Genomic DNA, 9947 nt, shown 5'->3' with positions numbered 1-9947 from the left:
TCTCCATGTGTAACTGTTGAATCTTGCCCACTCTGATTAAGTTTGACAGTGACTGTCTGCAGCTCTACCCGTTGCTCACTGTGTAGACCAGGGTAGCCTCGCGCTCACATCTGTGCCTGTGCCTCCTGTGTGCTCACATCATGAGCATGAGTACCTGGCACTGTGCTGTGGTCTTGGCCAGTTGAAAGGCCAGCACCGGAAATGCTATTAAATACATGAAGTCATCCACCAGCGATCAGGATCATCAGGAGGCAGATGCGCAGGCTTGCCAGAGGGCAGCAGCTGTGCCTTTGTTTGAGTGCCTTGTGTGGGAAGCCTGCTATCAGCAGCCTGGGATCATTAACAGTGCCCCATTCAGTCTGTGGTTGGTATCCACCCAGGAGATAAAACATTTTTCTTGGCCACGTGCCCTTTGGAGGGAAGTCCTCCCAATTCAGCATCCACGCCTGTCAGTGTGTGGGGCAAGGCTGTTGCTGTGCAGCATCTATTGTTTCCAGGAAACAATACTGTTCGAGTCCTGAAGGGCTGCTGAGCTCACCTCCTGTGATGGTTAGGAGGAACAGTCAACTTGATGGGATTTAACATCACAGGATGTTTCCAGAAAGGCTTACCTGAGGAGGGAAGAGCCGCTCTGGCTGTTCTGTGGGCTGGGGTCCTGCAGTGCACCAGCAGCCACACCTCTGCCTCCTCGCTGTGATGCTGTGTGAGCAGGTGCCCCATGCCTCGCCACCGTGATGGACTGTCCACCTGTGAGCTACAGTAAACCTTTCCTTCCTTCAGTTGTTCCTGCCAGGTATAGTCGCACACCTCCCATCAGAGAAGCAAACAGCCTATGGCCTAGTCTGAAGCAGGCAGATACATCTGCTCAACAAATTCAGAAACAGATTGAGGAGAGCAAGGAGAGCCACCTCTTCCAGTTCTTAGGCTTGGGGACGGTTCTGTTGGCTGAGCATCCAGGCAGCAGCTGTGCTTGACATCATGCTAGAGACAGACATAGCCACCCACCTTCTTTGCTGAGTATTTTCCAAGCTGGTTCTGGAGTTCAGGGCCATCCTCTGCTACATCCTCTGCAAGTTTGAGGCCAGCCTGGGCTGCCTGAGAATCTCAAAACATTGTTTTTCCAATTCTCTATTTATTATTTTTACTTTAGGATCTCATGTAATCCAGGCAGACTCCAAATTCTGTGTAGTTGTGGAGGATCTTGAACTTCTGGTCCTCCTGCCTCTATTTCTGGAATGCTGGGATTACAAGCATGCACCCTGTAGCTATTACACAGTACTGGTGAATGAACTCAGGTCTTTGTGCATGCTAGGCAAGCACTCTACTCACTGAGCCACATCCGCAGCCTCAGTTTCCTTTTTTATCACTCTGGCTTCTTGTTCATCCTAAGAACCCAAAGATGGAGCGCTTATGGTTTGCTTTCTGTGTCTGCCTCTGCTGTATGTGAAATAGCCTGGTTGCTGCCTGCATCTCCGCTCTCTAGGGCTGCAGCTTCCTACTCCTGAGCTCAGGGAAAAGAGTTACTTTTAAGCAGTCAGGTTTTGAAACATGTAGTGCAAGTACACATCAAAGGACATAAGGCAGCCCAGCCTGGAAGAGCCTGCTCCAGATCTGTAGGCTTCAAAGGCCCTAAGAGTGGGATTGTTGCCATTGTTCTGCCTCCGTGAGGGTCATCTGGAGAAGGGCAGAGCAGAGAGTATCAGAGCTTCCAGGACAGTTTCTGGATCGTGGAAGAGCTTATAGTGAGAAGTTGAAGTAACTTTCCCTCGGTTGTTTCTTCATCCATAGGAAGGGAGGAAGGAACAATAGCCCCAAGGATCACGTATGTGATCAAGCTGTGAGCTCACAGAGACCAAAGCTGTCAAGATCAGCAGCCAAACAGAAAAGGTCCTGGTCCTCACACCATTAAGTAGGCTTTAGGGTGCTTTAGGCCAGTAAGTAGCTAAAAGCCTTTGGGGAGATCATGCGATCAGGATAGTTCAGTGGGTGAAGACATTCGTAGCCAAGCCTGATGACTGGAGCTTGATCCCCAGAACAGGGCAGGAGAGGCCCAAGTCCTACAAATTATCCTCTGATCTGAACATAAGCACTGGCACATTGCAAGTGCTTGTGCACAGTTTTCCATAGTTCCCCTATGTGGCCAGCAGAGGGCCTCTGAGATGTGCCCAAACCAGAAAGGGCAGCTACCTTGACAGGACCTGCTGAGTTGGCACAGGCAACTTGAACCTGGAGTAGTAGAGCTTTTATTTGTCTTTGTGGGGAGGTACAAAGCATTGGGAGACCAGAGTGGCCTTTTGCCAGGCCCACATTCTCAGAGCGCTTGGCGAGACAGATCTGTGCTAAGTATGAACTTGAGCCTCCCTGATCTTCCTGCATCACTCAAGAGCACTAGAGCAGTGGCATGCACCACCACACCTGAGTTTCTTTTTTTTTTTTTTTTAAAGATTTATTTATTACTTATGCAATGTGTGTTAGCATGTACACCTGCACGCCAGAAGAGGGAACCAGATTTCATGTTTAGATGGTTGTGAGCCACCATGTGGTTGCTGGGAATTGAACTCAGGACCTTTGGGAAGAGCAATCAGTGCTCTTATCCTCTGAGCCATTTCTCCAGTACCCCACACCTGAGTTTCTTGAACTAAGCACTTCGCCAAGCAAGAGCAAACTTGAGAAGCATGGTCTCATCCTAGTGTTAGTAAGGAGTTAGCAAAAACAGAAGAGGCCATGACAGCTAGTAAGGGCCCTGGCCCAGATTCAGACCTGAATTCACCCCAGACTCTGACTAAAAGCTACCTGAGGTGGCCTTTGTTCTCCGTTCTTCCTATAGAAGAATGCTGGCTGCATCCAAAGATACAGGCAGGGAAAACCACAAGAGGCAGAGCTGTGTGGGAGACAGGACAAAACTGATGCTGTGGAGCTGCTGAGAGCAGACCAGACACCACAGGAGCACTGCCCTTGGCATCATTCTCATAGCATATATTTGAGCATCTGAGAAGAGCCTGAGGGTGCAGGAGCATCACGAGTTCAAGACCATCCTGATCTCTGTGATGTACAAAACCAAATAACGGTTTTGAGATTGGATGGTAATCTTGGACTGTTCACATGGACACACTGCAATGTCAGTATTTTTATGAGGCTAAAAGGTCAGAGTAAGGGGTCCCCCAGATGTCTGGATAAAGGCATTTGCTGCCAAGCCTGAGCACCAGAATTTGATTCCTGATCCACCCACATGGTGGAAGGAGAACCAGCTCCCACAGTTGTCCTCTGACCTCTACACATATATAACCCCCCCACACACACACACACACACACAAGTAACTAAGTCAAGATCAGAATAAAAGGTAAGCTGCCAGAGAGATTTGAAGAAATGGTATGCCTGGCCTTGAATAGGTGGATGGGGACACACGGCATGCCTTGTACACTTTAGAGCTGGAGCAGGCAAGGAACAGGCTCTTCCAAGCACGGTGGAGATGGAGGTGCTTGTGTGTGTGTGTGTGTGTGTGTGTGTGTGTGTGTGTGTGCGCGCGCGCGCGCGCGCGCGCGTGTGCGTGCGTGTGTGCGCACGTGCGCAAACCCATGCATGTGGAGGCCAGAGGACAACTAGAGGAAGTCAGTTCTCTCCTAGCATGTGGATCCCAGGGACAGAATGTAGGTTGTCGGCCTTAGTTGGTGCTGGTTGGCTCTCTGCCTTACTACCTTGAGACAGGGTCTCTCACTGAACTTGGAGGCAGAGTGGCAGCAAGCCCCAGTGGCCTCCCTGTCTCCGCTCTCCGTAGCACGGGGCTGTGGGCACATGCTGCCGTGTGGAGGGTAGAAGAGTCAGTTCCCTTTCCACCTTTACGTGCTTTCCAGCGATCACACTCCAGTGCACAGACTTTACCAGCTGATCCATCTCACTGGCCTGGGATGAAAATACTCTTTCTAATGCCTTTTGGTGATAAGAGTTGGGAGTACTCAGAGTTTTACTCCAGTTTTTGTTTGTTTTTTCATTTTTTTGTTCAACTCTTAAAGTATCTGTTTTTCATGGCAGAGGCCGGCATACAGACTCCAGACATAAAAACAGATAAATCAGTGGTGACTCCAGCCTGGAGCTCCAGCTGCTCTGGAGGCTAAGGCAGACCTGTGAGTTGAGGCTAGCCTGGGCTGCCTAGTAAAAGCCCATTCTGGAGGGGGAAAAAAAAAGACTAAGAACCCATGGACATTCATGGCACAGGTGGGGTGGGTGACAAGATATATAAAAATACTTCTTCATGGCTGTGAAAAGACACAAGGCAAAACTACTCAAGGAAGCAAGGAGGGCTTTGGGGCTCACAGTTTGAAGATACTGTAAGGTCCCAAATAGGAGTTCCAAGCGATACTCAGGTGGATTTATTAAGAGACATATTGTCATGGACACACAGCAGCATGGCAAGGGCTCTGTGGAGAATTCAGGCCTATGAATTAGAAGCTAAGCCGTGATTCCCCCTTTGAGGGTTGAAAGAGGAGGTCCAGTGCCATGTGGTTGGCAAGCAGCCTGTGGTACATGCTTATAGCGAGGTTGTCTCTGCTTCCCAGACAGGGAGGAAGGGAGCATCATTCATCTCTTTAATTACTGTGTATCCACCGTATGATTGCCACCTGTAGACCCTGATTGCTTAGGGCCCACAGTAGCCTAGGGCTGGTAAATATCCCCAGAAGAAGAGATTACAGCCTCACAGGAGGATGCTAAGTAGGGTATGTGCCATTTCCTATCCAGATAGTACCCAGCCAGCTATGGAGAGAGAAAGAGGCTGCTGCAAGAGGATGCGGTGGAGTAGCCTCTAGCCCAGACCTAGTAGACACAGGCCACCCTCCTGTGGAAGGCGTGGCGGGCGTTCGAGGCAGCTGGCCACACTGTACGTTCAGTCAGAAAGCAGAGACGGCGAGTTACTGGTGCTCACTTTGCCTTCTCCTTTTTACTCAGCCAGAGACCTCCACCCACAGAATCATGCTAGTTTGGGGTAGGTTTTCACACCTCATCGCCCCAGAGGTTTGTCTCCTAGGCAACTCTCTGTCATATAGTGTGTCCATATAGGATCTATCTATTTTAGAGAAACTTTGTGGGCTGGCTGGGGGAAAATATGTTCTACAGTGTTTGAGTGGCACATTCTGATAGCTAAGAGCCACGTGTCTAGGCTGTCAGCACCAGGTGGCAACTGCTGAAGGACGGGGCCTTGTGGTCTGGGCAGCGGCCAGGTTTCAGCCTCTCCACCATGCAGACAAGGAATGACAGTACCATGCTAACGAGGTCAGAGTTGCTGGCTTTTGATCATTGAGACCTAGATTTCAACTGGGAGGTAGTTTGGAATCCAGGCAGTACAGAACGTTTGCCTCGCGTGTGTGAGGTTAGGTAGATAAGCTGGTCCACAGTCTGGGGCAAACAGTAAGCGTGTTCTTCCTTGCTCTCAGCCGGCCTCCCCCTCTTACATTGTTCAGGACCTGCTGCATAGACAATGGTGCCGCAGACAATGCGCTGAGTCTTCGCACCTCGATTAATCAAACAATGCCCCCACAGACATTCTCAATCTGATCTAGATAATTCCTCATCAAGAGTCCCTTCCCACATGATTCTAGACTGCTTCAAGTTTACAGCTACAACTAATCAGTACCGGTAGTATGGACTCTTTATAAAGATCAGTTCACCCTCCCTCCCCCATGAGATGATGGAAAGGCAATGGAGAAGGAATCAGAGCACTTGGGACAACAGCACCTTTCTGGAGGCACTCAGTGACAGAAGTATGGAAGCTTCTACAGCTGCAGATCCTGGCTCTCCCACTACACCTTTACCTTCCATAGTTCCAAAACAGCAGAATCAAATATTTGGTGATTGCAGTTAATTGTGTAATTCTATCACAATGCTTCTTCTTTGTCCAGGCTCTCTTTACTCCCCATTGGTCCAGTTGTGACTGTCTTCTGCCATGCTATGGATCTTGAATGCATCCCTCCCCCCAAAAAAAAAATGTCTATGGAGTTGCTGGGCAGTGGTGGAGCCTTTAGGAGAAATGTTTTTTTTTTTTTCTTAAGGTTTAATTTACTATTTCTTTATTTATTTGTATATCTGTGTGTCTGTCTGTGCACAGCTGTTTGCCACTCTAGTTGGTGGTGTGAGCCTGGGAGAGTGGAGTCTAAAAATGAGGCAGACTAAAGTCTCATGCCAACTTTACTCAGAGCATCAGACAGTTTGTGCTCTGAGGGTTAAGAGTCACATGAGTAAAGCGTACAACCACAAGGATAAGCCTAATGTGGCAGGCAAGCCACATGTGGCAAAAACATGTTTTTCCGTGGAGGTATATAAACAAACAACAATAGCCAGCTGTAATGAATAAGCTAAAGTGAAAGCCTATTCACCACACCTGGGAAGGGCACAGAGCACAATCCGAGAACAGCTTCATGGTTTTGAAGACAGAGTTCACAAGACTCTTGTTCTTTCTCACAAACACTCAGAGTTCACCGTATATGACTCCATTCTTGGACCGTGTTCCAATGAGTGGGTACCCACACAGGGCAGAGAAGAGAGTCAGATCCCCATGGAGCTGGAGCTACAGATGACTATAAAGCAACCTATATGAGTGCTGGAAACTGAACTCAAGTCCTCTGCAAGAGCACAAAGTGCTCTTAGCTGCAAGCCCTCTGTCCATCTCTCCAGAGCAGCAGAAGTTACTAGGTTATTAGGACGTACCAGTTGAAAAGACTGTGGGACCCTGGTCATTTTCTTTCTTTTTTGCTCCTTGGCCATGTGATTAGGCCAGTTTGGCCTTGATGCATGCTCACATGTCTTTCTATGAGTGTGATATTTGAATGAAAATCATGACACCTCAGTAGCCACAGTCTTATACTGCAATTATCCTGTTAATGTGTGTTTTTGCTAATATTTAAAATTGTTTATATTTATTTGCATGTGCATCTACCTATGTGTATGCCTAAAGAGGCCAGAAGAGGGCAATGGAGCTCCTGGAGCTAGAGCTAAAAGCGATTGTGAGCTTTCTAACACAGATGCTAAGAACCAAACTCCAGTCTGCAAGGGCAGCAAGTGTTTTTAACCACTCACCTAGCTCTCCAAACCCAGCCTTTCTTATGTCTGTTGTAGCTCACGTACATGTGTTGAGATTAATTAATGGTGGAAATCAGCTACAGGGAGTGAAGGAAGGTTTGAGCCAAGGAAGAAGCTGAGCTCTGACACCATTTCAGCGGAAGTCTGAGGACATCCTGAAATGGGATGTTCCTCCAGGATCTTCTTACATTGGAGTGAAAGGTCTGGTCTTTATACTCTGTGTTACAACAGCTTGGCCACTCCTAGAAGGCTTTGTGATTACAGAAGGGGTCATAGGTGGAGGTTGCTTTTTACAGCTTTCCCAGCAGCCAGGGTGAGAAATTCTTCAATCTTTTAAGAATCTTTCTTGGTGTCAACACTAGCGACCTAAAAGGAAAGCAGGACAGGAAGGAATGAGAATGGAGGGAAAAGGAGGAAGAGGGCAAAGAGTCCTTCACTTTTCTCTCTTTGGATATGTATATTCATGTATGTAAGAGTATGCGTGTGGAGGTGAGAGGACAACTCTGGCTGTCATTCCTTTAGCACCAATCACCTTTTTTTTGCAACAGGGTCTCTCTGTAGCCTAGAACTCTCCAGTTTGGCTAGGCTGACAGTTTGGCTAGGCTAGCAAGCCCCAGGGATTCACCTATCACCTTCTCAGCCCTGGGGAAAAAAATCATGTGGCACCATAACCAGTGTTAATCTCAGTTGTCAATTTGATGAGCTCTGGAATCACCTGGGAGATGGGGTCCTGAGCATACTTGCAGGGTATCTTGATTAGGTTGAGATAGAGGCACCTCTCCACTGTGGGTGACACCATTCCCTAGGCTGGGATCCTGGATTGTATTAAAAGGAGAAAGCAAGCTGAATGTAAACATTCGTCATTCTTTTCCTTGTGACCAGATGCAGTGTGACCAGCTGCCTCCAGTTCCTGTTATTGTTTCTTCATCATCTTGATTGTGAACCAAAAATAAACTCTCTTATGAATTTTTTTTGGGGGGTGTTATCACAGCAAAGGAAAAGTAACTAAAGACACTCTGCTCTTCTACATGGATTCCTGGGCCAAACTCAAGACCTTCCATCTTGCAGGAGAAGCACTTTACTGCCGGTGCCACCTCTCAGCCTCTCTTGTTGGGTCTAATTGGGGACAGGGTGAAATAAGGCAGTTGGTCCCTGTCAAAGGAGGTAAGCATCTGTATTAGCTACTCTCCTGGTGATGTGCTAGAATACCTCGATGAAGGCAACTTTGGGAAGAAAGGGTTTATTTTGGCTTACAGTTCTCAGGAAGATACAATCCATCATGAAGAAAGAGGCTTGGCAGCAGGAGTGTGTGTGTGTCCGGGCAGGAAGCAGAGTGATCCTATTTCAACTCCATGTGGGATGCAGGAAGGGAGAGGATAGGAAGTAGGCCTAGGCTGTAAACATTCTAAGTCCACCCTTAGTGACATAATTCCACTGGAAAGGCTCAGCCTCCTAAAGGTTCCAAAATCTTCCTGAACAGTACAAACTGGGGAACAGCCATTCATGCACATGAGCTTATGAGGGACATTTTTTATTCAAACCATCACAGCATCCCTCTCCATAGAACAGGGAGTTGTGTGAGAAGCATCAGAGCATGAGATGGAGAAATGGCTTATCAATTAAGGGCATTTGATGCTGATGTAGGGGACCTGCGTTTGAGTTCCAGAGCCCACATGCTCGCTCACAGCTATAAGTAACCCCAGTTCTATAAAGTTTAAAATTACATACAAATAAATTAAAAACTTGATTATAAAGGTGTGGGATACAGGGCTCTAATGCTCTCTTCTGACCTCCACGGGCATGAGACATGCACATGGTGCGTATGTAAACATGCAGGCAAAACAACCATACAGATACAGTAAAATAAATAAAAATTAAAAAAAAGAGAAGTGTTTCGGCCTCAGGTTGCTCCAATGGTCCTGAGTGTGGGCTGAGCTAGCATTGGCCCTCATGCTTAGGAGAGCTTCCCAGAATTCCCTCCCATTTTTTCTGCAACCCAAGGTCTGTTTCTTCTCTTCGGACAGTACAGGCATCAGTGGAAGGAAGGAAGGAAAGAAGGAAAGAAACCCAGCCTAGCAGGGTGGGCAGGTCTCAGGGTGAATGCTAGGAGAGAAAAAGTCTTCTCCAAAACAGCTCTTCAAGTGTGAACACCTTTTAGCTCATGCTCTCCCAGTGACACAGCAGCTCTTAGACGTTGATGAAACAGCTTAAGCAATTTATTCCGGGGTGAGCAAGAGCTATATGAACCTTGAGGAGTAGGAAGGGATTTCCAGGGTGGACTCATAGCATCAGTTGGGGCTGAGATGTGGGAGGTCCTTTATTTGCATGGAGAGGAATTCCAGGTGCCAAGGTAGGGGGTAGAGTCTATACGAGCTCAGAGCACGCAGGCACAGGACGGGGTGGGGTGTGTGTGATCCTTCTTCCTGCCGGTCTCAGAAGTGAGATGTGGGGTTTGGACATGTATCCACCTTGCTCTAGGTGCAGGCTGCTTTCTCCTGTGGCACTGTCCACTTGCCCCACACCTTATTACCATTACTGATTCTGAACAATCTTCGGTTCTTGGCTATTGTTGATCTTAGTGAGAAACAGGCGTATTTAAAAGCTGCATTTGAATGCAAGAAAAATTTTTAAAAATGACCTTTGGATATATGAAACAAGGCAGCTGGGGAGACGGAGCTGTTCTGCTAATTAAAACTGGGAGACAGGAGGAGGAGGAACAATTACTCTAAAGCACTATCTCTCCCCACATTCCTGCAAACAAATTAGCTCCAACACCCACACAGTAGGAAAAACAAATGGCAATTATGCTTAGATGTTTCCTGGACTGTTTGCTCTCTCCATCTGATCATGAACATTACATTGGTAGTGGGTTGGAGAT

The sequence above is a fragment of the Meriones unguiculatus genome, chromosome 18 (genome assembly GCF_030254825.1).
Source record: "Meriones unguiculatus strain TT.TT164.6M chromosome 18, Bangor_MerUng_6.1, whole genome shotgun sequence".
Taxonomy (NCBI): Eukaryota; Metazoa; Chordata; class Mammalia; order Rodentia; family Muridae; genus Meriones; species Meriones unguiculatus.
Note: the sequence above shows the minus strand (reverse complement) of the source record.